This window comes from Helianthus annuus, chromosome 6 (genome assembly GCF_002127325.2).
Source record: "Helianthus annuus cultivar XRQ/B chromosome 6, HanXRQr2.0-SUNRISE, whole genome shotgun sequence".
Lineage (NCBI taxonomy): Eukaryota > Viridiplantae > Streptophyta > Magnoliopsida > Asterales > Asteraceae > Helianthus > Helianthus annuus.
This window is the reverse complement of record NC_035438.2, coordinates 19,777,604-19,803,297: the sequence shown is the minus strand read 5'-3', so window position 1 is coordinate 19,803,297 and position 25,694 is coordinate 19,777,604. Positions and strand designations below refer to the sequence as shown.

At 37.1% G+C, this 25,694-nt stretch overlaps 1 long non-coding RNA gene across 8 annotated transcripts; it reads left to right on the top strand.

Moving 5' to 3' along the window:
* Positions 1–17,800: 17,800 nt before the first annotated feature.
* Positions 17,801–23,301, top strand: LOC110911943. Of its 8 annotated transcripts, none has more exons than XR_004860254.1 (9): positions 17,802–18,300; positions 18,555–18,634; positions 18,714–18,794; positions 18,878–18,964; positions 19,261–19,609; positions 19,927–20,002; positions 20,073–21,408; positions 21,785–22,850; positions 22,924–23,301. It is a non-coding gene; the product is annotated as an uncharacterized LOC110911943 (long non-coding RNA). The 8 variants fall into 8 exon arrangements; XR_004860253.1 differs by having other exon boundaries at positions 19,253–19,609; XR_004860250.1 differs by having other exon boundaries at positions 18,878–19,609; positions 21,785–21,993; positions 22,672–22,850.
* Positions 23,302–25,694: the final 2,393 nt, after the last annotated feature.

Here is a 25,694-nt window from a genome sequence, read left to right as displayed (position 1 = left end):
TTTATCACTCTATGTGAGTGAGTATTACTCTATGTGAGTGATTATTACTCTGTGTGAGTAAACCGTCATTATTGGGGCGACGGGACCCAATAATGGTATGACCACAGTCATAGATCCGGTCGAGTGACAAATACCCATTCTTGATAATTGGTTGATAGAAACATTGTAATCGCTCTTAATACTATAAATTTATAACTAACGGGTCGTTTTAGAAAATGGAATGATTCACTCAGTATTTCCCCGCTGACAAAACCTTTTTCAAACATGTTTCAGGTGATCTGTGTGATCCAGGAAAAGTGCAGTAAAGCACTATCAAGCTCAGGGAAGTGGCTCATTGTAAATAAATAAAACATGTTTTGGAAAAATAAAGATTTCTGTGTGAAATCAACTTATTGTAAATTTTGGGATTTATTCCTTAAACTTTGTATAATATACTAAACAAGTATTTTCCGGTGAAAAGATCCTGTTAATCAAAAGACTTCCGCTGCCGCATAAAATAAATACCACGAGTACCACGGGAACTGCCTCGCGGCCCCCGACTCCGTCCAGGGTGGGTCGGGGAGCCGTGACAGTAAGGGTCGAATCTTTGTTCTTCATAGTACTCATATGAGGTGGGTTGTTCACGCCATGGTTCCTCATAATAAGAGTATGAAGGTGGTGGCTCACATCTTGAATCTTCAAAGTATAAGTATGAAGGCTCATACCTTGGTTCATCAAAATATGAGTATGAGGGAGGAGGTTCATACCTTTGGTCTTCATAGGATGTATATGAAGTTGATGGCTCGTACCTGGGCTCCTCATAATAGTTGTATGAACTGGATGGTTGATATGAAGTATTATATTTAACCGAGCGTGCGTTACGACAATTAGTGCAATAATTACCCCTATAATCATCCTCATCATAGGTGTAGTTGTAACCTCTTGAGTATTGATCCATAAGAATCACTCAACAGACCACAACTAAGTCTCGGGACCAGAAAACAAAATAAAGACGGAAACAGAAGCTGGACATGGCCCCGTGTTGGGTGAACACGGCCCCGTGGTCAGGGTCTGTATCTGGGCGTTTTAATTAAAGTTACTGGTCACGTTGAGCACGGGGGCGTGTTCAGCGAGCACGACCCCGTGTTCAGACTCTGTATCTGGGTATTTACTCTAAAAATATGCAGCACGGGGGCGTGTTCAGCGAGCACGGCCCCGTGTTCAGGCTACTGTAAATGCAAACTAAACTAAAATGCAGAAAAATGTGCGCGCGTTTTGAAAAGGTTTTGAAAAACTGATTAGGCCGTCGATTTTAAGCTTTCTTAAAATCCTTGTGTCCCCGGCAACGGTGCCAAAAACTTGATGCGTGTGTAGTGCGATATATTTTAGATGTATATTTAAGCCCTTTTTACACTTTTAGCCAAGTTTTAAATTTATAAAAACACGATATTTACTAACACTAAACACACATATGGGCAAGTGCACCCATCGTGGACGTAGTATAGTGTTGGTAAGATATCGAGGTCGTCCAAGGATACAAGAGCTTTTAATACCGGTTTATCCTCAACGTCTAATCAAATCAAAAAGTGAGAAAAATGTTTTAATCAAAGAAAATAAAAACTAACTAAATGCTGAAAAATAAAATAAAATAAAAAACAGATGGGCAAGATGAATCACTTGGATCCGACACGTGTATTAGTATAACCTTTGATTATTTTCGCACTTTTGCACTTGTTTAAGAGATTATCTTAGTTATTGTAGTAGGCCCCTCTTTTGAAGGCGACGTTACCCTCAACCCAGTAGTTTGAGTCAGCAAGGATACAATCCTAAAGGGTTGGATTATTGAAAGATAATGAATTAAGTTATTAATGCAAATTGTGGTAGGCCCCGCTTTCGGCGGTGACGTTACCCTCGGCTAAGTAGTCTGAGTCAGCAGGGATACAGTCCTAAATAGCCGGGTTATAGTATTAATAGTAGTTAACTTATGAGGGGGCCAAAGAGTTTGGATCCCCGCCATCCAATACCTATGGGCATTGAAGGAGATCCTACTAAATTTGACCCAGGTCCCAAGCAGGACCTCTAAACGCTGAATAAGGGCAAGACCCTTACCAAACCGTTCCCTTAACCCCCGACCAGGTAGCCAACATACCTCCATATAGACCGTGGAGATATGAATGGTGAAAATCTTTTATTTTATATAGACAGTAAAATAACGCCAAGACACCACGGACAAACGATAAGGAAAGATCACCTTCAACATAAGTAACTAGTTATTAAAGTCATTAATACACAACCAAATAAAAAGTGCAAAAGATTAAAAATAAAAAGTATTATACTAAACACTTGTCTTCACCAAGTGATGTAAGAGACTTAGGCAAACATGGCCTTGATTGTCAAGAACTCTTACGATCAATCTTGGATCCCGAGACGACTCACACACTCTACGATGGACAATGGATGATGGTGGTGGATGATGGTGTTATGGTGGTGGTGGGTGGTGGATGAAGTGTGAGAGAGGTGGTGTGCCAAGGGATGAGTTGAAATGAAGCCAAGCACTCCTATTTATAGGCTGAACAGAAGCCTGGGCACGGCCCCGTGTCCGCTGGACACGCCCCCGTGCCCGTCTGACACTCTCTCTCTTCATTAATTGTAATTCGCAATTACAATAAATGCACCTGCAGCACTCTGACCACGCCCCCGTGTCCGCTGGGCACGGCCCCGTGGTGGGCAATAGAAGCTTCTAGCACTTTGTCTTTTCTGCCAGGGCTGACCATCCTGGACACTGCCCCGTGCTCGCTGAGCACGGCCCCGTGTTGAGCTGGACACGCCCCGTGTCCGCTGGACACAGCCCCGTGTTCAGCTGGGCACAGCCCCATGCTCAGCTGGGCACAGCCCCATGCTCAGCTTTCTTCTTGTTTTTGCTTTGGGAGATGCTGTCGAGGAGTCGGGCATGCCACGTTTCTTCCTTTTCTTTGTATTTATGTTGGATTTAGCTGCATTTTTTCTTCTTTTGTTCATTTAAGCTCTTTTAACCCTGAAAATACAAAAGGAAGACAAAAGCACACTTTTTCCAACATTAGTACTTAAAAAGGGTTAGTTTTATGCCTCATTTGATGTAATTTATATGTTGCATTTTACTCACATCAATAACCACCTAACCAGTTGTTTCTGTTGTTATTATAAAAACGCGGTGGATAAACAGATTTCTTGTTAAAACCTTTTCTTTCAAAAATTTCATTTTATCTTTCTTTTGACACAGATTATTCACTACTGACAACTCAACTTCAACAAGTTTAAAAACATTTGTTAGTTTGTTCATGTTAACATTCTCGATCGGAAACTCTGAATCCGAAAACAACTTATCCGAACCCATCATCTTGTACATGACAAAGTATGATTCTTCATTTAAGTTGTTTTTGGACTGTTGTTTCGGAATGTAATTGTCCAGAAAACACCCATCCTCCTCAGAAGTGTCACAATCCGGTTTAAGCACTTTGTCAACCACACTTTTTACCACATCATTCTGGACACTATCGTCATTGGAAGACGTGAACATGACGTCAATGTTCTCAGGAAGTTGCACTTCACTTCCCTCCTCAAGTTCAACCAACCTAGATTCCTTTTTAGTGTAACTATGCAAAATTGGCGGTGGAACTTTGTGAAACCCTACACCGGTACCCTCAGAAAACACATCTTCGCCAGCTTTGTTTTTCCCTATAGGTTTAGGAACAATGTTCTGCAACACAAAGCTTGCGGAGCTATAACTGTTAAGTTTCAACTGAATTCGCTCGTTCTCAATTTCAGCTTCTTGCACTTTAAGTTTCAATTTAGCGATTTCATCCAGTTGTTTATTAATTGATTCTTCTTTTACTCTTAGCACAGCTCTTAGATGTTCGTTTTCTTTAAACGTTTTACCATTTCGATCATCACTTTCTTTAACTGTAACACCTTGAAAATTTGTGTCCAATAAAGTATAAACACGTGTCATAAGCTCTGAACGTGAGAAAGAATACTTTGGAGGGACTAAAGTTGACAAACGGGGAAACTATGTGAATATAAGGGTCCAAAGTGTCAACAATGGATAAATATATTCTAAAATAGCCCTACATAATGTTTATACCTTCCAACGAATAAATCATGGATCATACGAAGCGAAACATAAAGGAAAGTGAGGAATTACAAACTACAGGGGCTAAAAGTGTCAACATGTGCAAAGTATACCTCTGAGTGACCTTTTGGCAGACCCGAAGCTTTGTAATGGTAAAATATACTCACTAGAATATGTGGTTAAAATTTCATAAAGTTTCGTTATCGTATGGGAAAGTTATGATCAAATTCGTGTTCGAGGAGTTAAAAGCGTCAACATTGAATTCTATGGCCTTATGAGTGGTTACAAGGTTAGTCAAGGACTTAACCAAGTTAGTAAATGTCCCAAGGCCCTTAAAAATCAAGTTTGGAGGCTGAAATGGCAAATTAGAAGCTCAAAACCACGTTACAAAGGACCAGGGACTGAAATTGCAAAGTTTGAAAACTTGTTCACTGATCAGACAGGTCAGGCGACCCGCGTAAAGGTCCCCTATGACCTTACGCGGGCCGCGTCAGGGTGTCAGCGACAGAAAACACCTGCAGGTGTCTGTCCAGCCTGTTTAACCGACTTAAATGGGTTGTTTTCTTATACCAGAGGTTCCTCCAATGGTTTTTCATGCATAGGGGCACCTGTAAACATCTGGTAACAAGTGTAGACTTGTTTGGCATCATCTAAGGGACTTGAATTTATTATAAAAGGAGCCTAATGTTGTAACCATTTGTGCATTCATTTGCAAAGTGTTCACAACTCAACTTCTGGAGCTCTCTGGACAGCAAGCACTCTTCCTTAGGCTCTCTAATCTCAATTAGGACTCTTGTAAGTGTCCTTAACCCTTCCTAATTCGTTTTAGCTTAGTTAATTAGCTAAAAGTCAAACCGTCGTAATTAAGGTTTGACTTCGTGATTAATTAAAATGTGCTCTGTCAAATCACGAATTAAAAGTACCTTTAAGTAGGTAATTATGTGGGTAACAAACCCTTAAAAGGGTATTTCCAGTTTCCCACTCTAACTATGTTAATTGTCGAGTCAAAGCTTATTAAAAAGTCAACAGAAAGGTTATTTGTGAATTAATACATAATTAGCAATGTAGGATGCATGCAACCTGTTTAATCATTAAAATAACTTGGTAATTAATGTAAGAACATGTTCCAACATGTTCAACTCGACAATTTTCAGTTTAGGCTCGGTTTGGGACCGAAAGTCGCAAAGTTTGACTTCTGCTTTGACTTTCAGTTCTGACCCGTTTAAGCCAAGATTAGGATTGCCTTAGAGCTTCTTTTGAACCTATTTACATGTTAGTGTAACTCTCTGAGATTATACAACTTGGTTCATTAGATATCCTTTTAACATGCATGTTTCCGTTAATCGCTTATATGTTGACCATTATGCCCATTTGACCTTGAAACGGGATTTTTGAAAATGTAAAAGGGTAGGCACCTTAGCTACTGATTTATAAACTTGCACCCAAAATTTGAAGTCAGTTTGAGGTCTAGATTAGGAGTTATGCTCAATAGCGTAATTAAGAGCTTCTTTACTAATTAAATGGCGTAAATTATGTTTAGCCTATCAAAACCCAAATTTTTATACCAAACTTTTTACCCACTGTTATAAAATAATATTTTGGGATTTTTGGAGATTTTTATTTATTTTTGGGCTGAGCATAACTTAGTATTCTAGGATTAATTCGGTTTATGACGGTTTTACCCTTTTAGCCATAAAATGAGTTTTACAAATCCTTTTGACCTCAAACCAATTTCTACTGATTTGTTATGATAAATAAATTATTTTGAGCCTTCTGGAATATTAAAAATATCAGCTTTTTACAGAAAACCCGGAAATGGCTCCAAATCGCCTTTTTAGGCATTTTAAACGCATAAGTGTGCACTAGAACCTTATTAAGCACAAAGGTTGATACCTACTGATATGTTTAGTAAATTTTTATATTTTAAACAGTAGGCAAATGTTTTGAACTCAGAATTCCAGAATTGACCTTTTAGGCACATGTGAAATTACCAAAATGCCCCTATGGTGCATAGTAAGGTTAAAGATAATAAATTTCACATAAATCTGATACCCTACTGTTATAACTTAGTAAATTAAGTATATTTACTAATTTAATCAGACCTGTAACTCAGGTTATCCTTTTAACCCTTTTACACCTTATAAAATGACCAAAACGCCCTTATGAGGCATAGTTTTGGTTTAAAATCATTTGGGGCATAATGGAAGGTATCATTCTGATATCACAACGTATTTTAAGCATATTGACTTCAGAAACTTGTATTTGACTCTTATGGTTACTCGTTACGCACTATACGCGTTCGGATCGGCTTATGTGGCTAGTTTGGCCATTTTAGCCGAAACGGGTCAAACCATATCTTTTCGGTCTCAAAATCCAGAATGTGATTATGTTACCCATATAAAACAAGTATGCAAGCTTGTTGGGACAAAACCACATTCTAAAACGGTCTTCACCTTATTGTGCGTTTAAAACTGTAATCTTTATATAAAACTAACCGGTCTAAGCTTAAGACCCGTTAGGATTCTAATAGGTTATTATAACCTTAATTTCCAGATCTAGGAGCCCAGTAAAAGCTACGTGCACTCGTTATATTTGGTTTATACTTTGCTCAGGTAAATACGTTTAACTTATTTTCCCTATACGGGCTTGGGGTACGGTATATAAAATACCGCTTGGTCGGGAAATTGACCATAACCGGTCTTGGTTATGTGCAGTCAAATGAACCCGTTTGAAAATGCTGTTTTGTTTGTTTAACGCCTTTGGGGGCTTAATGACCATGTCCCGGATATCCTTGGCATCATTCAAAGAATGGCCACGACCTTAGCACTCGGGTGTAGGCGTACACCCATAGCGCTGTACAACATGTATAATCGTCGGTACGAGAGAAGTCTCGCGGCGGAATTATATTAAGTGGTGTGTCTATTAATCTTTAACCCGGAACGAACCCGGGCTACCGAACGCAGAACGAACATGTAATTCTTTTACAAGATTATTAAGCAAAATAATTATCCCAAGTTATAAAAAGTTTTATGCCACGTGCATTTAAATCAATTTTAAAACCTTTTCAAAATGAGTCAGTTAAATTGTATTTACCAGTGTAAACTGACGTATTTTCCAAAAAGACTAAGTGCAGGTACTACGCGTAATAGGCTGGTTACTCCTTAAGCATCCATAGAAGTCTTGCAAGCTTAGGATGCATGAAGTCTGTTGAAATGAAGTTTCCTTTTTATTTTGATTCTACCTGTGGATTCTATTTCAACATTTTGTGATACTCGAATATTACAATAATTTAAGTTGAAATGAATCTATCTTTGCTTCCGATGTGCATTATAATTTGTGTTGTTTGACTATGATGATATCAACTGCGTCACGATAATCCCCCACCGGGCCCACCGGTGACACGTGGAAATTAGGGGTGTGACATTAACAGTGCTTTTGAGTTTTTCAAATTTTTCAGAAATCTTACGGTTTTCAAGAATTAACTTTTCATTTTCATTTTTAACTTTTTCATGATCAATTTTATCTTTTTCAATTTGACCAGTTAACTCTCTAATCCGTTCAGTTGAAGCTTTCACAGTTTTGTCACGACCAAGTATTTGATCCTCAACACTTCTGACCTTCGCTGTCAGATTTTTAATTTTCTCACTGTTGAGGTACGTGACAGTGCTACGAAAATTGCATTCTTTGGTGCAATTTTTGCAGTCAGCATTTCCATCGATCTTTTTACCTGACGCATTTGTTGACGCACTTGGACTGACTTGGCCCTTAGACTCAGTCACAGAATTAGAGTCTACCTCAAGTGCTTTCGCAGCTAGCACTTTGTCAGCCATTTTTCCCAGGTTCTCTTCTGTCAACTCTTGCGTAGTATCGATGATGCCCGTATCAACCTTCTTTGATTTCTTGATTTCTTCTTTTTCTATCTTCTCTTTCTCCTCTTTTTCCTTTCTCTCTTTCTCTTTCTCTTCTTCAATCATTTTCTTGGTTGGTGTTCCCCACCATTTGTGTTGCCAATACTCATCCTCTTCTTCATACTCCTTGATGATGGCCTCTATATCAAGTGTTTTGTCATCAATTGCAATGTTGCCATACGGATCAAGGTAGCATTCTCTGTCTGGATCCCATCTTTTCGCTCTTCTAGCATCCAGAAAGATACCAGAAATTCTAATGATTTTTTTTGGGCAATCACTTTCCTATAGTTATACTTCTGTTCTTCTGTTCGATTATCTTTCCAAGGAATGGGTTCATTCTTTGCCATGAAAGCATAACCGACAGCGTCTTCTTCCGGTAAAACTTCCTTACTCCAATCGTACCCCTCATCATCATAAATCACAGCCAGAGCCCTTGATTTGTCTCTGTTATCTTCAGAATCTAGGCGGCTTGGATTTATTCTGATGATAGATTGCCTTTTTGTAATAATCATCTCGAAACGGATTCTCTGACTCATCAGCATATGCATTCCTGCATTCCCGCTTGAAGTGACCCTTCTGCTTACACTTAAAGCACGTCACCTTCGATTTATCGAATCCCAACTTTGTAGACGGACCACCGATCGTCTTTCTCCCGGTAATTTCCATGAAACGCTGAGCACGTCGAACAGCACTCGCCATCGCCCAACGAATGTCGATTAGCTCCATTTCTTTGGGGTCTATCTGATCGTAATCTTCTTTCGTCAGATTTGTGTTCCCGATCTTACCAGCCACCAACCCTTCATAAGACTCTAGCACAGATGCCAAAAAGACCATCTGTTACTTAGCCGACTCCTCATCAAAATTCTGTGCGTTCTTCAGATCTATCGCGATGTTGCAAGAAAACTTTGCATCAGAACGATTTGCAGAAGACGAAGATCCACTGTGATAACCACTGTAACTTCCGCTGCTTGGACTGCTTTGACTTTCTTTGCTTGCTGAAGATACATTCTCAGCTGAAAATGCAGTCTTTGGAGAAGTTGCTTTTGGCATCATGCTTTTTGGATAATAGAGATCCAAATTATGCTGATAAGAAGAGTGATTGACTTTGTAAGTTTTCTTCAGTTCCAGCTCGTGACTTTCAAGTCTCTCAATCACCAAATCTGGAGTCAATTTTTCAGGAGCAATAGTGTTCTTCAACATAAGTGCATAATATCTCCAATCAACCTCATCTGGTAATGAATCGAACAGTTTGTCAACTAGTTCTTCATCAGAAAACTTGATCTCATGTCTTGCTAATTCCAGCTTCAGATGACCGAACCTTTCTATCATTTTACAAACCGATTCATTCTTTAGACATCCAAAAAGATCAAATTCTTTTCTAAGAAGCTTTTGTTTGTTTTTCACAATTTCCGAACTTCCTAGACATTTCTTTTCAAGCTTATTCCATAAATCTTTCGCATTTGAATAGTCTATCAAAGAAATAATATCCTCCCAAACTGATTGAAACAACAAGGCTACACACTTCTGTTCGGCTACAAAATATTCAATTTCGTCAGCTGATGATAAAGTTTCTCCAGTTTTGTCTCCAAGTGTATACCCATTTTTCAGGCTTTTCCAACTTGCATACGCAAATGCCATCAACCAATCTTCAAATTTTCTTGACCAACGACTGTACTCCTCGATTGCCATAAGCTTCGGAGGTTTGTTGAATGTTTCGAATGCACTCTCGGACTCCCAAGCTTCTTTCTTTTTCTCTTTCGGTTGATTCTCGTTCGTATTGCTCGACGACGTATCATTGTTTCCGGAACTTCCCGTGAATGCGTACATGTCGCTGAACGAATTCATGAAAATATCATCCATTTTGACTGTACCTGCAAAATCAACTGACACTTAGAAAAATTTTTCGAAATTTTGAACAACACGACACAAAAGCGAATCTATCTGTGAATGACAGATAAGCGGATCTATGTGGTTCAGATATGCGAACCAAATAAGCGAACCACTTTATGACCGTTTGAGCGAACCAGATAATATATGAGCGAACCGGAAAAGCGAACCAGACAATGTTCTTTCGAGCGAACCGGTAATGCGAACCAGACAATGTACGTTCGAGCGGACCTGTATGTGTCCGTTCGAGCGAATCTCTTAGTGATGTTGTCTGAAAAGGCGAACCAGATTGATTATTTCGAGCGAACCACTAGTGAATTTCGAGCGAACCTAATTCAAATTCTTGTCCGAAAAAGCGAATCTACTTTGTTCGAAAAAGCGGATCATAGTTTTTACCCTGTTTTAACCATTTTTAGTCCGAGTTTTATTCTGAAACTTCCTAGGGTTTGTTACTAGTAAGTTTTACATGTTATACTCTATTTTCAGACAATTTCAACCGTAGGAACCACTGTAAACCGAAAAAGTATGAGAGAAAGTGAGTAGAAAAGAGAGATTTCTGCAGATATAAGCTGTAGTAGTATGAACTCTTCGTCCTGAGCTCTGATACCACTTGTTGGACCGTTGTTTTGACCCGAAAAGTCAGCCGAGACAGTTCATCATCACATATAAAGGCGGAATCAGTATATATGACGTTACAACAGCTTGTCCTTTCAATTCCACTGCTTTTATAGCTTTCTAAGATAATTTTGACAGAGTTTCGCTCCAGAGCACATACATCACTACTAGATCCGCTCAGAATGACATCCTATATATAGGTCTCAACGGTTCGCTCATATGAAAGTTCATATAAGCGGACCTACAACCTAGCACAATAAGCGAACCATAAACGTACCTATGAGCGGACCTCTATACAACTTTGACGTATAAGCGAACCTATATCTAACAATACATATTTAGACATTTTTGACTCTGTGTTGACCTAACTTGACCTAAGACTTCATGTAGACGTAGTCAACAGACATCCTATGCATCAACAGAAAAAAAAATAGGGAAAACATATGGAGGTTGTAACAGCCCCACACACGCATTATGTATCCAGATCAAAAATTTTTTTCATACAGATTAATAGCTCTTATCCACTTGTAACCCAGGCTTTAGGACTTGTATGTTTCATGGTACTAAGTTGATCCAGATCTGAAAAAATTTATGTCATTTGAATCTTTTAAAACTTTTAAAACCTTTTTCCAGAGCGGATATTACTATTACCAGAAACATATCGTATCGTGACTTGTACTTTGTGGTTAAAAAGTTGTAACATCTTTATACAATTTCTTGTTTCAAAAACAATATATATAATAAAATATAAATTGGCACACAGGAAAAATAAAACTATGACCTGGTATTACACAATCCCCAAAAATCCTTTATCACAATTCCAATCCAATATAAAAATAAAACCCTGGTATTGAAACTTATATGGAAAGAAAAAGAGGCGGTGGGGAACTGATGATGCACGGCGGCGGTGTCGTGATAGCGGCTTACAAAAGAGGCTGTGATTCGACTGAGACTGTTGTCGTGGTGAACCACTTGCGGTTGGTTCGCCAGGCGAGAGGGCTGCCCCAACAAAAAAACGATGGTTGCTTCCACAGGTTTTATCGCGAAGAACGACACCGGCAGCGATGGTGTAACGTGCTTGAAAACGCAAGAGAAATAGAGATAAAACTGAATTCTCTTCATTCATTCTATTCAACATTACAATATATAGATAAATAAAACCATAAACCCTAAAGCCCATAAGTAATGGGTTGGGCCTAAAATGTCTAGTTTATAACACTAATAGGAGTTTTAGATTTTAATCATTTCATAACTTATGTTATGCTTACATACTTTTGTTATTATTATGTAAAGTTAAAAAAGGTTTATTAATCCTTCCCCAAATTCAGTTTCCCCAAAATTCCCACTCAAATCTGATTTTTCAATTTTACTCTCCCACCAAAATCCCCCCGCCTCCTCAAATCAAATGCCCTACTAATCAATATTCAGTTTTCCACCATCGCGCCATTAGATGAACCTGGAACTAGCCATGTTGCTTGAACTGTCGGGCGTCTGTATCACCGTCTAATGCCGTTGTTACAACGCCCTTGAACCGGGACCGCGTATGTGTTTTCCAACTTACTTGCATATGTTATTAAGGTACTAGTTGAACCGTATGAGATGATACTGCAATTATATCTTCTATTTCATTATGGTGGTGTGGTGATTTAAGCATGTATATTTATGATTTAGGGCTAAAGCTTTTTTTGTTGTGTTGTTAAAAAACCCAAGGTTTAAAGATGCACACCAACTTTTTGATGAGATGCTTCAACCAAGTCTTCAAGATGCATCTTACTGGCCTCTTCTGTATGATATGGTATTTCATGTTTTTTAATGAACATGATTTTCTTGTCCAAAAGAATGATTTGATAGATTGTGCCATTAAAATATTAGATTATATATAATTAAAATATTTATAAAAATTAATAACACAACATTGTACAATACAAGTATATAACTAATGAAAGCACATAAAGTGGTGTTAATGGCACCAGAAAAAAACATTTCTGTTTCCATTTACCGTAGCCCAAAAACCAGGTGCACCCTCTTGCATCCTCAAACCACACAACGGTACTAGAGGCTTACAACTGACTCGAACCATAAGACCGCTCGAACCACTAAACTAAACTAGACCCAAAAGTAAAGAACAAGACACTATGACAGGGTTGTGTGTCACCATAGCCACAACCGAACCGTCTTGTTTTATATGTTATTTCCTTTTAAGATCCATATATACTTATAAAACTTTAAGTCAATTACATCAATTCCTATTCATAAATCACAAAAAACTCTAATTTAAGGCTTTAAAATTAAGTTCTAAATAAGACTATCTCTTCATTAGGGGCTCCATTATGCCTCATCAGTGATTTTATGTTGATGGTATGATCAATTGAATGTGGATGCCTCAATAATTCAAGCATAGTTGGATATATATTGCCTTCATCGTCAGAGACTGAGAGCTTCTGCCATCATCATCGACCTAGACCAATTGAATTACTTTGAATAGGTAATCAACAATCATCAGTGGTGTTTTTTGTTTTGATTTATTTGTAGATTGACTTCACAGTTTGTACATCTATATTGCCCGATGATATCATATTCAATTCTTCAATTACAGGATATTTGTAGAAGTTACTTGCAAGTTCGAAGACTCCAAAAAATATACGCACACTGTGGCCCCAGGAAATATGAATGTCTTAAAAATATGCCTGTGGCCGGTCCAAAAAGTTTAACTAGGATTCGGGACGAGATGGTAATATTTTTGTTTTGTTCATGACTTGTGTTGTTCAATGTTCAATATGGTAATGTCTTTATATTATCTTGAATACAGAAAAATGATGGCCTAAACAAGGAGTTACCTACTTTAACGCAAATGTTTATGCACATGTAAAAGGGCCCAAGGACGTGCATATGCTGAAACCCATATGCTGAAACATATGATGACACAAGTAAAAATGTAAGTTCTTTCTAGCTTTCGCTTTGGACAATTTTGCTAAGAAGTCTCTATTATGTGTGTTGTCAGACGATTTGTTAAAATGATCGCATCTACAAGTTAAAATGTAGCATTTTGTGTGCATCTGCAAGTTTGTTTTAACAACAATCTAACTCTTTTTTTATATCAATTAAACCCTGTTTTAACAACATTTTGACACACAATTTAACCTCATTTTTAACAACATATATGACATCAGTTAGACTCAATTTTAACAACAGTATGACCCATTTTTTAAATGCATATTAATAGCAATTTAACCCCATTTGGTATTATAATTGTAGTTGTTGTTTGTGAACCAACATGTACATTTGAATTTGGAACCCTAGGAATTAGTAGGTGATTGAATATGTTGTTATATGGCAAGATTAACAAACTGTGTTGATCTATGGAGTTGTTCGTTTTGCTAGTAGCGATTGGTTTATGTCAATTGTTTTTTCATATCAAAGTGTATTTTGTTTTAAAATTTTTGTTCTTAGGTTGGGGGAGGCAAAGAGGTATACACGGATCATGATTTTGATGGAATACGTGAAGAGTGGTCAACTTGTGGGACATCCTTTATTTTTATGTGACAAACAATTATTTTAGGTGTCGAAGAATGTATCGACAAACAATATTTTTGTTATGGTTAAAATTGTGATGATTTTGAAGCGGTTTTTATATTCACCGAGCTGACTGGTGCTGTCATCACTTCTTATATAATGTAAGTGCCTATATCTAGTATAAATTACCGTTCGTAAAACAAAAATATTTTATTGATTCGGTTTATGTAGTTAACTGCAGGTTCCTGTATGAGCAAATTAAGAAAGAGCAAATACATGATCCTGGAATATCTTTCATGAACTCGTCTGCAATTTCGCGGGCTGATGAACGCAAACCCAAACCCAAACACATCGAGGATGCAAGTAGAGCGCTTGCAGATCGATTGTATAAAAGAAAGGGCAATGACATCATCCTATTGCCCTACAATCCCGGGTTTGATTTTCCTTTTAAACAAGTATTCATAAAGACCTATTATTTTAATTTATTTTGACTGAATTTTGGACTTTGGATTTTGAAGAAACCATTGGGTGTTGGCAATACTAAACCTGAAAACAACTACTTGCTATTATCTTTATTCATTACGGCCTAGAAGTGTCGATGAGCAGTTGAGGCAAATTATTGATACGTAAGTAATACAAATTATCATAATGGATGATAAATGAGTTGGAATATACTTTGATATAATTTTGATTTTTTACAGGGCAATGGCCATGTATGCTTCAGAAAGTGGTGCCAACATAAGGGTTAAACTCGTATGGATTAACGCTAGGGTAAGCACTTAATCCCTTATGTAAATTGTGGTTGTAATGATATTGTAAATATTGACACCCTTTAGTTTAAACTTAAATCGCAATGGTTTCACATTTCTTGATATTTTTAATTGTGGTAGTGTCCACGTCAGCCAGGAGGTACTGAATGCGGCTACTATGTGATGAAGTTCATGAATGAGATAGCTTACGAAGGAGTTGAAATACTTGACAATGATAATGTAAGTTTAGGCATATTTTAGTCTGTATATTAGAGAAATATGTACTTATATATACAAACAAATGCTTAAATTCATATATTAGGATTAAATTCTGATTTTTAAGATTTATTTTATTTAATTGTTGTCTCAGGTTGGGAAAGAAGTAGAAGAATACTCGGCTGCGGATATGGATGGCATTCGTGAAGATTGGTTGACTTATGCGGTTAACTCTATTTTTAAGTTATAAATCGTATTTTAGGTGTTGATAATGTATTGACAAACAATTTTTTTTGTTAACGTTAAAATATTTGTAGTGTACTTGACAAATGATTATGTAATGGATTGTTTTGGTATATATATGTGTATTTGTTTTATGAAAAAAGATTTATTGTTTTTGTTATTATACATGTATGCAGGGCAAATTAGTAATTTTATAAAAAAAAATTATACAATTAAAAGCATGACACGCGTAAATGAATGTCATACGTATGTGTCATAAATGCTTGTCATGAATGTGTGTCATTAAAAAGTGTCATAAAATGAGTGTTATTAAAATGTGTCATAAAATGAGTGTCATGAATATGTGTCATTAAATGTGTGTCATGAATGCGTGTCATTAAATGTGTGTCATAAAAACATGACACACAAATGCATGTCATGTTAATTTTATGACTCCTCAATCAACGACTCGCATTTGCGTGTCATAAAGACCCTTTCATGATACGCAATGCATGTCAAGAAAGGTGTTTTTTCTAGTAGTGAGTAATCTCCTTTTTGTATAAATTGTTTTACAAAACCTCAATTATTTTACGTTATGATTAACAGTGATTAAGTATTTGTAATTCTACAATTATCGTCAGTATGTTAGGGTTTTGTATACAAAATTTGTTACTACACTGGAGTAGTAACATGACCACAAATCGGGTTGACAGTACCGTGGGTGGTAATGAAAGTAAGAATTGGAAACAAATATAATTGCGAGATCTCCCTCAATACTGTAAAATGATAAAACCTGTTTTGATTAAACTGGGATTCACTCGCCAGTATTTCCTGCTGATAAAATGTTTTTAAACGCGTTTCAGGTAGCAAAATGTGAAAGCCAATTAGAAGCCAGCTGTACAGCACTGAAGGCTTGGAAAAGTGGCTATAAAAAGTTACCTAAATAAAGAAGATGTTTTATTTTCAATAAAATAGGGTTTAACCCTATAATATGATATACTGAAAACTTGGGATTTTCCCATGTGATTAATCTTATAAAAATGTGGTATTTTACTTTGATAAAATATTTCCTAACTACGGGCCTGATGTAATTTCCAATGCCAAAATGAATAATCATCGATACCACCATCTCTAAGTAGGCCGCGGCCGCACGCCTCCCGGGGTAGGGGTCAGGGGTTGCGACACCACGAGCACAGGGGAGTGTCCCCAGTCGCATACTGTGTTGAATAATTGATAGACATATACACTATAATTCCCCTTAATACTGTAAAGTGATAACAAGGTGTCTTTGTATAAAGTGGAATGTACTCGCCAGTATTTCTTGATGATAAAATATTTTTAAAACGCGTTTCAGGTTACTTGATGTGAAGCTACTAGAAGCTAGCTATAGAGCACTGAAGGCTTTAATAAAGTGGCTATAAATTACCTGAATAAAAGAAGAAGTTATATTTTCAGCAAACTAGGGTTTATCCCTATAAAGATATTATAAATAAAATATGGGTTTTATCCCATTTGTTTAGTACGAAAAGTTTGGTGTTTTACAAACTCTGAATTTATTTCCTAATTACGATTCTGATGTCTCATTTCCGTTGCCAAATTAATAAACACCGATACCACCGGCTCATGTTCGCGGCTCCCGCTCCCAGGGTAGGGTCTGGGGTTGCGACATGATCTCTTTGGGTTAACTTCCATGACAACGATCAGAACTATTGCCTACAAAATAAAACACCGTTAGGACTCGTTATAGGAATGAGTTTATCTCTGTGACCACCCTATGAGAACTAGTATTCTATATGGGCAGATAAGTTTAAAAAGAGAGAACTAGTATTCTATATGGGCAGATAAGTTTAAAAAGAGAGAGAGAGAGAAAGTAGATGATAGAGTAGTTGATGTTACCTTCGGTTTGATCTCTTTATTTATTGTGATTGGTGGTTAGGGTTTCTCATTTTTTAGAAGTTTTATTTATGTTGGGATTGTACCCGAGAAATTGGAGACATGTAGATCTTCCTAATGTTTGGGAGATAATGTTCTATTTTATTTTTGGAATAGAACCTTCTAGAATAACATGTGTGTTATTTATTTATTTATTTATTAAAAAAGTGTTTGATTGGTTCGGATTATGCGAATCGGGTTATATCTCGTCATGTTCCCCCAGTTCGATGTTATAAATATCATGAATGGGATCAGACTAAAAAGAAAATGAAATAAAGTATTATCTAATGATAACAAAAAGTAGTGTCAGGATCTTGAGGGGATTGGCGGTGTGTGCCAATTAGGAATTGACGTCAATTACTGTAGGTAGTTGATCATTATGCCATTAATATTTTAAAAAGTTTAAAAAAAAGAAGGGAAAGGTAAAATACAAAAAAAAGTGTAAAAGTAAAATACAAAAAGAAATTAAGAAAAAGAGAAGAGAAAAAAAGAAAAATGGAGGTTGTCACATAGAATCCTCTGGTTAACCATAGTAAAAGGTGAGTGTGAACCCTTTGCCTTTTAATATATATTAATATTATATATTATATTATTATATTATATTATATTATATAATTATATTATCTATCTATAATATATTAAAAAGGAGAAGTGATGTACCAAATTGTAATTTTACTACAAGTACAAGTTATTAAGCAACATTTACAAGGGAGTGCAAGCCAATATAACAGGGATTTGGCTTTATTTTTAAGACGCCAGTAGGGTTAAAAGTGGGATTTTGTAGTGGGATTAAATAAATGCTGCCTCTTCATTTCTTTCTTTATGGCGCCGGTGGTGGTTACAATGGATCTGGATGAAGCGACTGCCCTTCAATCTCCCCTTCAATTCTCAATCGGCACATAAAGATCAGATGGAACCAGTGAGGAATTGCGAGGCTCTAGGGTTCATGTGAACAAATTGAGAGACGAGAATAACTCAATGGTGGTGGCGGCTGCTATTAAAGTAAGGTTTAGGGTTCTGCAGCGGTCAATGGTGTTCTACGGCGGTGAACAAGCAACGGCGGATTGGGGCTCAAGCAACGGCGGATTGGGGCTTCGGTAGAGAGACCGGCGAGTGTTATCAACCACTACGGCCAGAGAAACCCTAGGCTTGTTATGACAAGAAATACCAGGTATGGGTTTTTTATTGAGTCTCATTATAAAAGACGGGGGATTTGGGATATGGTTCTAATTGTACAGGTATGGTGTTACTGGATTTAAGGATTTTGTATAAATTATATAATATAACAGGTTTTTAACTTTGTGTAAATTATATTATATAGATTTGTTAGTCTGGTTGTTTGGTGTGAACTCGGTAGTTATAACTTTGTAATATACAGATAAATGATATTCAACTTGGTGATCATTTTCCGCGTACAAATTGCAGGAGAAGCGCACTCTTTGAAGGTGGAGAAAGTGTTGTTTCAGGGCAAGAAGTCTGATTACCAGAATGTTATGGTATTTCAGGTATGCGAAATTTCATTTTTTTTTTAATTTCTATTTCTTTAATTTATCACCGTCCCATTTTTTTATTTCTATTTCTTAGAATTTCTTTGTAGCTTCCGGTTTGCTTGGAGACAGAGGGTCTCTCACGTTGACTTTTCCTGGTCCAAGTGCAACACTCGAGGTGCCATATTTCTTTCTTTACAATAACATGTTACCTTAACATCTTCATTATTCAAGTTTAATATATTAATACTAATGTTTCAGCTATGGAGATCATCGTCTGAGTTCTGTGCTATTAGATCAAACCCAATACGAAATTCGTGGGTTTGGGTTTGGTATAACCGGTTTCGGGTCAGTTTCAATTGAACCCGTTTAGCTAAACGGGTTGTGTTTGACGGATTCATGAATTACCTTTAACCCATTTATATTTTAAAAATGTATATTATTTATTGTTTTAAATATGTGAATTAAAGTATTAACAATATGTTTTAAACAGTTATTTTCCATTGATTTCATCAATCTCATATTCACAAATTCTTTCTTAAAAGTATGTTATTAAGGTTATAAGGATAGGAGGTTTTGCTACAAAATAAACTGTTTATATTTACTTTCAACAGCTGATCATTCTTTTTAATAAAGTGATTTAGGATTTATTAAGGTTAAAAGACTGCATGTGAAGAATATGCTGCTGCGTTTGGGGCCTGATTTTGAGACTCAGATGAAGGCTGCAGATTGGGTTTTAAAAGCCCATACACATTTGCTGCTGCGGATCAAGATGAAGGCTAAACTCATCAGCTGGTTCGTAGTCTCGGGGTACGGTATTTGGTCCGGAATCTGCATGTTACAGGAGTCACAATCTGTATTCATACGGGTTCTCGGTATGGGTTATACCTATTCGGAATTCTTAGTCAGTTTGCAGCTCTCCGAGTTTCCTGTGGCTGGGTGTTGACCCTAAGTTTGGCCTATAATTGCTGGTCCGGAACTGTTATTTGCTGGGTATGTCATCCCGGTTAGTTATAGATTTTTGCTATAATACTCTATGTCATTGCTTATGATGAGTCCGTCCACTCAATTCGGTTAGAGTAAAAAGTTAATTTCCTTATCATCCAGTTCGTTCTCCACCTTGTCTCTTATATCGCTAGAAGAAGATCTTCAAATTTTAGATAGTGAACATGATGAACAAAACCACACCCTCACAAGTCACAATCATAGATTTATCCTTTTAACAACATGATTGTGTATATGTTTTTCTTTCTAACTTGTTTTTTTTATTTATTTTTGGTTATAATGATGATGATTTATATTTATGACAGAACGAAATGGCGCCTGGTTACCTCATCATGGAATGCGAAAGAGCGGTATTTGGCCTTCCACAATGTTACTGCCATGGTTGGTACACATTCGAGCTCAATTGTTAGCAGCATGTTGAAGTTTTTGTTTATGTTATTTTTGGTTTTAGGTTGGATTTGGTTACCAGCAGCAGCAGCATCTGGTTCTTGGAATGAGGCCGGCTGGTGGTCGTAGGTTTGCACTAGCTGTCTGATTAGGTCAAAGTCGTGGGACTGGTTTCGTCCAAACAACTTCCATGCAGCAACAGATACGTAAATGATGTTTACTAATTATAATACCATGTTGTCTTACTATTGAATTAATTAAATATAAACTCAGTTATGATAAATCATTAATTGTGTAGTTTATTGATGACAAACAATATGTATTTGGAGCATAATTAACTTTCCATTACAGATCTTATATTGTTAGTAGTAACAAATATTGCATCATAAACAAATTATGCTTGATAGAGTTTCAGGTAGTATTCTTGAAGAATATCTATATAAATTTGCCATTAATTATCCGTTTCTTTTTATAGCAGCCTAGAGTGCATTTTCTTTTATTGTATAAATGGGTATTTGACATGTGGTTTAAGTTATCTATTGAACGGTCTGATAGTTGTCAAAAGTGGCCATGAGCGAGCTTCAGGTGGATATATAAAAAACACCCTATGTGGCAATGGCATGAGGCATTAATGCATAACACATGACTTGTTGGATCTGTGAAAGGTTTATCGTAGGTAGGCTACTTGAGAAGTGTCTCCAATTCAGAAATATAAACCACCTGAAAGCGTCACAACTTATATATGATTTTTTTAATCATTTTAAGGGTTGAATTATGATCCTCCCTATATTGTTGAGTCCGCTGCAACGCGCGGGTTCCCCACTAGTATTATATAATGATAGAAAAGAAACTGAATGAATAGTGATTTCAACATATATTAATTTATTATCTTAATAATTACCCACCTCATTCAAACCCTAGCCCTTACCTATTTTCTCTGCCTCTCCCTCGACCTCTCCAGATTCCGGTCACCGGAGCCGGATTCCGACCAGGTTTCTGGCAACCATCTCCGGCCACACACACGCCGAAACACCCCCTCAACTCCTCTCCGCTTTCAACCCCATCCCTGACCTCTGCTCTATCGAAAGGCCGGCCACCACTGTGGTGGTGGCGCAGTCGTACGGCGCCATGGACGCAGCGAGAGAGAGATAGACGATTAGAGAGAGAGAGACGGAGCGGAGAAAGAGGGACGGCAGAACCGTCTGCCCGGCGGCCGGAAACGCGCGTCACGGTGGCGGTGTTGCTGGTTGGATGCGGCGGCGATGACTCGTCTCAGAAAAACACCATCGCAGTCACCGAAGAAACCCGCAAGACGCCGCAACCATCGGAGACGAAGTCGTTACATCGGAACCCGACGACGGCACCGGGACGCAAACCGAAATGATCAGACCAATCGCTTGGTATACCCTTCTTCCTCCTTTGCTTTCTAGATTAATCCTATTTAAACTCTTATCATATTACAAGTAATTATAACTTGCAACAAGTAAGTTTTGAATACAACCATATCAGTGTTTGTTCGGTTGGTTGTAAATTGTAATGAAGAAGAATGCTAATGTCCATATAAGACAAAAAGTCAACTATACAATCCATTCAATTCTTTTCTTTGAGAACTGTTAATTATATTGCATCTAAACAAAAAAAAAAGAAAAGGAATTGTAAGTTGAAAAAGAGTATATACATATGATTCTGCAGTTGCTTTTGAAATATAGAAGATGAGCTACTGTTAATTTTTACATCATGGAATTTGATAAAGTCCTCACCAATCCATATGGTTAGGGTTGAAATCGAAACAGAGACGGAGACGGAGAGTGTAAAGACTTCAAGCAGGTTTTGTTGGCGGCGGCGGCGGTTCCATAAGCCTCAACGGCGGCGGCGAACACAGCGTTCAGATCCACGTAACCAACGGTCACTGGATAAAAGTGGTTCGATGAGAATTCCGACGGGAAAAGAACTAGGGTTCCGGTGATACTGGATGACGATTTCAGGTATGACTTCAGGTTGCATGAAACTCTTTCATATAGATCTGATTTCTATTTCTGCCATTGATTCTGGTTGGATGGGCATACAAGGGATTGCATTGGCTTTAAAATATTTGCTTTTTGAAGGCTTGGGAACTGTATTGTTTGGATAATTCTGATGTACCTAGAACCAAAGACCTTCCAGTTTTGCATTCTTGATATCCCGAGTTTCGGTAAGAGGAGGTGGAGTATTGAGAGCAACAAAATTAGATGCACATATTGTATAACACTACAAACCAAGAATGAATATTGTATAACACCAAAAGATGTGTCGATGTTTTGTATGGAAGCCTTCCCAATCCCAATTATAATTTAACAGGTGGAAATTTTCACATATTAGCCTTAGGTATACTTAATTTATTAGTATTGTTTTCATTTTGGTGTATACTTCAATCGAACGCGACGCGTTAGCGGTGCGCCAAAGAAAGAAGGTGTGACGACACCACCAAGTTAAGCACCAAGTCAACAACAGACTGGTAAATTAGCTCAGATTGGACCTTTAGTAGGTTCGGTGGTGTTGTCGGCTAGGAAAGATAGCCGGGTTTGGGAGTTGGACGGGTCGGATTGCGTTTTAGTTAGCAGTTTGAAAAAGAGGTTGGAGGTGAGAAATTGTGTATAGCAAGATATGTCGTTTGTTTGGAACAGTTGGGAGCCCAAAAAGGCATGCATCGTGGAATGGCGAACGGAGCTGGACCGTCTTTAGACAAGGGCTCTTTGGTTGCAAGGAACATAAATATTGACTTCCAACTATATTCTTTGTGCGCTGATGATATTGAGATTGCGGAGCATTTATTTGTTTCGTGTCATTTCTCGCAAACTGTCTGGTAGGTTATTGCTTTATGGTGTAACATTTTATCCGTCTTTGCATTCCGTATTAGTGATATTCTGGAGATGCAGAATTATATCCCTACGTCGAAGAACAAGAAAGTCCTGAATGTTGTGTTCATTACGGTCTTCAGGTCCATTTGGAAAATGCGAAACGAATCTCTTTTTAGTCAAAAGGCGCCATCAATTGCTAAGGTGGTGGAAGAGGTTAAAACGTTGGGCTTCTTGCGGATTAGAAACAGGTCGCGAACTTTAACTATGACATGGGATGACTAGAGAGCGTTCAATTTGTGTAGTCTTGGGTTATTTTGGTCCTGGGTCTATGTTTTGCTTGATCTTTGGGCTGTAGTATGGTTGTTTTGGTGATTGGTTATGAACCTTGGGGTACACTGTTTGCAAGCTAGCTTCTTGCTACTTTGCATTCTTGGTTTTAGCAGTGAATAAATTTGTTGGTCTTAAAAACGGATAATTAAAATTTTTATTATATTTGCCATATTGATCACTTTCTCAGTCCCGGAACACCAAATGTGGCATTTTTTAGCATTCATTGTTTTGTTTAAGATATTTTACAATCTTGATAATGATGCTTATATATGATTTATGAGTTGTAATATAAAACGTACATGATATCACACCAAGAACGACCTGGTTGAGCCTGCCGCAACGCGGCGCTATTTATAAAACTAGTTAATAATAATTACAAAAAACACTATAACTTCCAACGACTTCCCCTAACTTGGAGCATCTTCAACAGTAAATCTCAATTATTTCAAAGCTTTACCTCATTATCCAGTATCCACCTATACTTTCTCTTTTTTTTTGTTTATTTAATCTATAATTACTTAATTATTAATTATTTTTACTATTTCATTATCTTTTATATTTATTTAATAATAAATTTAAAATTAAATACTAAAAAAGAATATTTAATTTTTCAAACGGCTATTTTTTCAAACGACTTCTTTTGCAACAACTATTTTTCTCAATAACTACTTTTCTAGTGACTATTTCTTTACCGGCTATAAATTTAATTTGTATTTCAACCTACATGTGCACTTCTGATGCGCGTTTGTTTACTAGTGTTATTTTAGTAACTTTTAGGTACGATTAGGTGAGATAACTTAATAACTTTTAAACACATTTGTCTAGTTTTAAATTTATAAGAAATGGATTACTATGTAGACTAAACACACATAGTAGGCAAGTCTACATATCGTTTGTAGTAAAGTTTATGTAAGAATCAAGTATCGAACCCAAAAGACACGACTTTTAATACTCAACTTTAAGCAATTAACTAGTTAATTAATTATTTGTTGCTTGTTTGTTAATTTATATTTAAAACCAAAAATAAAAACAAGTAATAGAGAATTAGTAGAGAATATCAAGAGCACGAAGAGTATTGCTTTGGGGTTTGACTCCACTTGGGATATACTATAGTTAGGATATTGACAAGCGGTGTGGTGAATTTAAGTAGAAAGACTTGTTTAAAGGCTTCCCATTAGATTTACAAATTATGTTTTGAGGTTAAAATAGAATTAGGTTCGATTAAGTTAATTCATTGCCCTTTCTTAGAAGAAGACTCATTTTAAAGAGAAATCAACTAAGTTTGGGTTTAAGACATCTAACTACTCTTCACACTATAATTTGCGATCCTAGATGTCACAACCCGCTTATGGACCCTCAAGGATATGTCATGGTGCTCCGTATAAGTGTTAATAACACTTGTGATTGATTGATATGATTGGTCTTTATTTAACGGGCAATGTTATAATAATAAAATATATATAAAGACGTATAGATTTTAACATGTGTTCACCAACTCTTAGTCTGCTATATAGGCTGTGTTAGACAAGTCGTATAACAAAGTTTTAGCTTATCATTAAAGCCTAGCATATAGACTATGCATGCCAACAATGATACCCTTGATAGTGAGGTTTGATCACAAGATATGTTTTCACAAATGGATTAACCTCTATCAAAATGGGATCCCCTAACTAAGATATTACAAGTGATTTCTTGGAGTGATCCTAAACTCCTAGTGACCTCTCAAGACCAGAGAGTTTGTGTGTGAAAAGTGGGAGAGGAATGGGTGGAATCGAATGAGATAATGGGCAACAAAGGCCTCTAGTTATAGGCTGGATGAGTGAAGGTGTGCACGGTTGTGCCTCGTCCTTTCCCCCCTGACAGCTAGTTGTACTTCTTGTCCTTTTCCGGTCATTTCTGTTGCAAAACAGTGACCTTGATATCGATTTAGAAAGAAGGATGAGAGATGCAAAAAGAAAAAAAAAACTAAAAAGAGGCATACATATGACTCGAACACACGTCTCACATCTAAACAATAAAAAATTTAACCACCAGGTCAACTTGAATTATTGTTAATAAAGCAGGATAAAAATCATATTATGGTGGTGGTACACTAATCATCCAATGTGGGAAGAATACTATAGACGCTGATGGTAAATGTAGGTATATAGAATAGAATAGAATAGAATTTATTTTTCATGTACGCATTAGTATTTTTTAACGACAATTTTTTATCACTTTAGTTCCGCCGTTATCTTACACTTAAAAGGATTTGAATCTATAACATCACATTTGTAAGACCACATGGTGTGGGCATGGTTTGGAGGCGTGGAAGCATCTCTACGCCAGGCACACCAGCCCGTGGGTGGCGTGAAAGGCAGCGTGGGGGTGGGGGCAGGAGATTCTTCACTGATGTAGGGGGCTTTGGTTTGGTGATGTGGAGGTTCTTAATTGATGGGTGTAGTTTAGGCTTAGTTTTATTGGTTGATGTTTATTTATTATTTAAACTGCCACTTTCACGCCCCTATCACCTATCACCT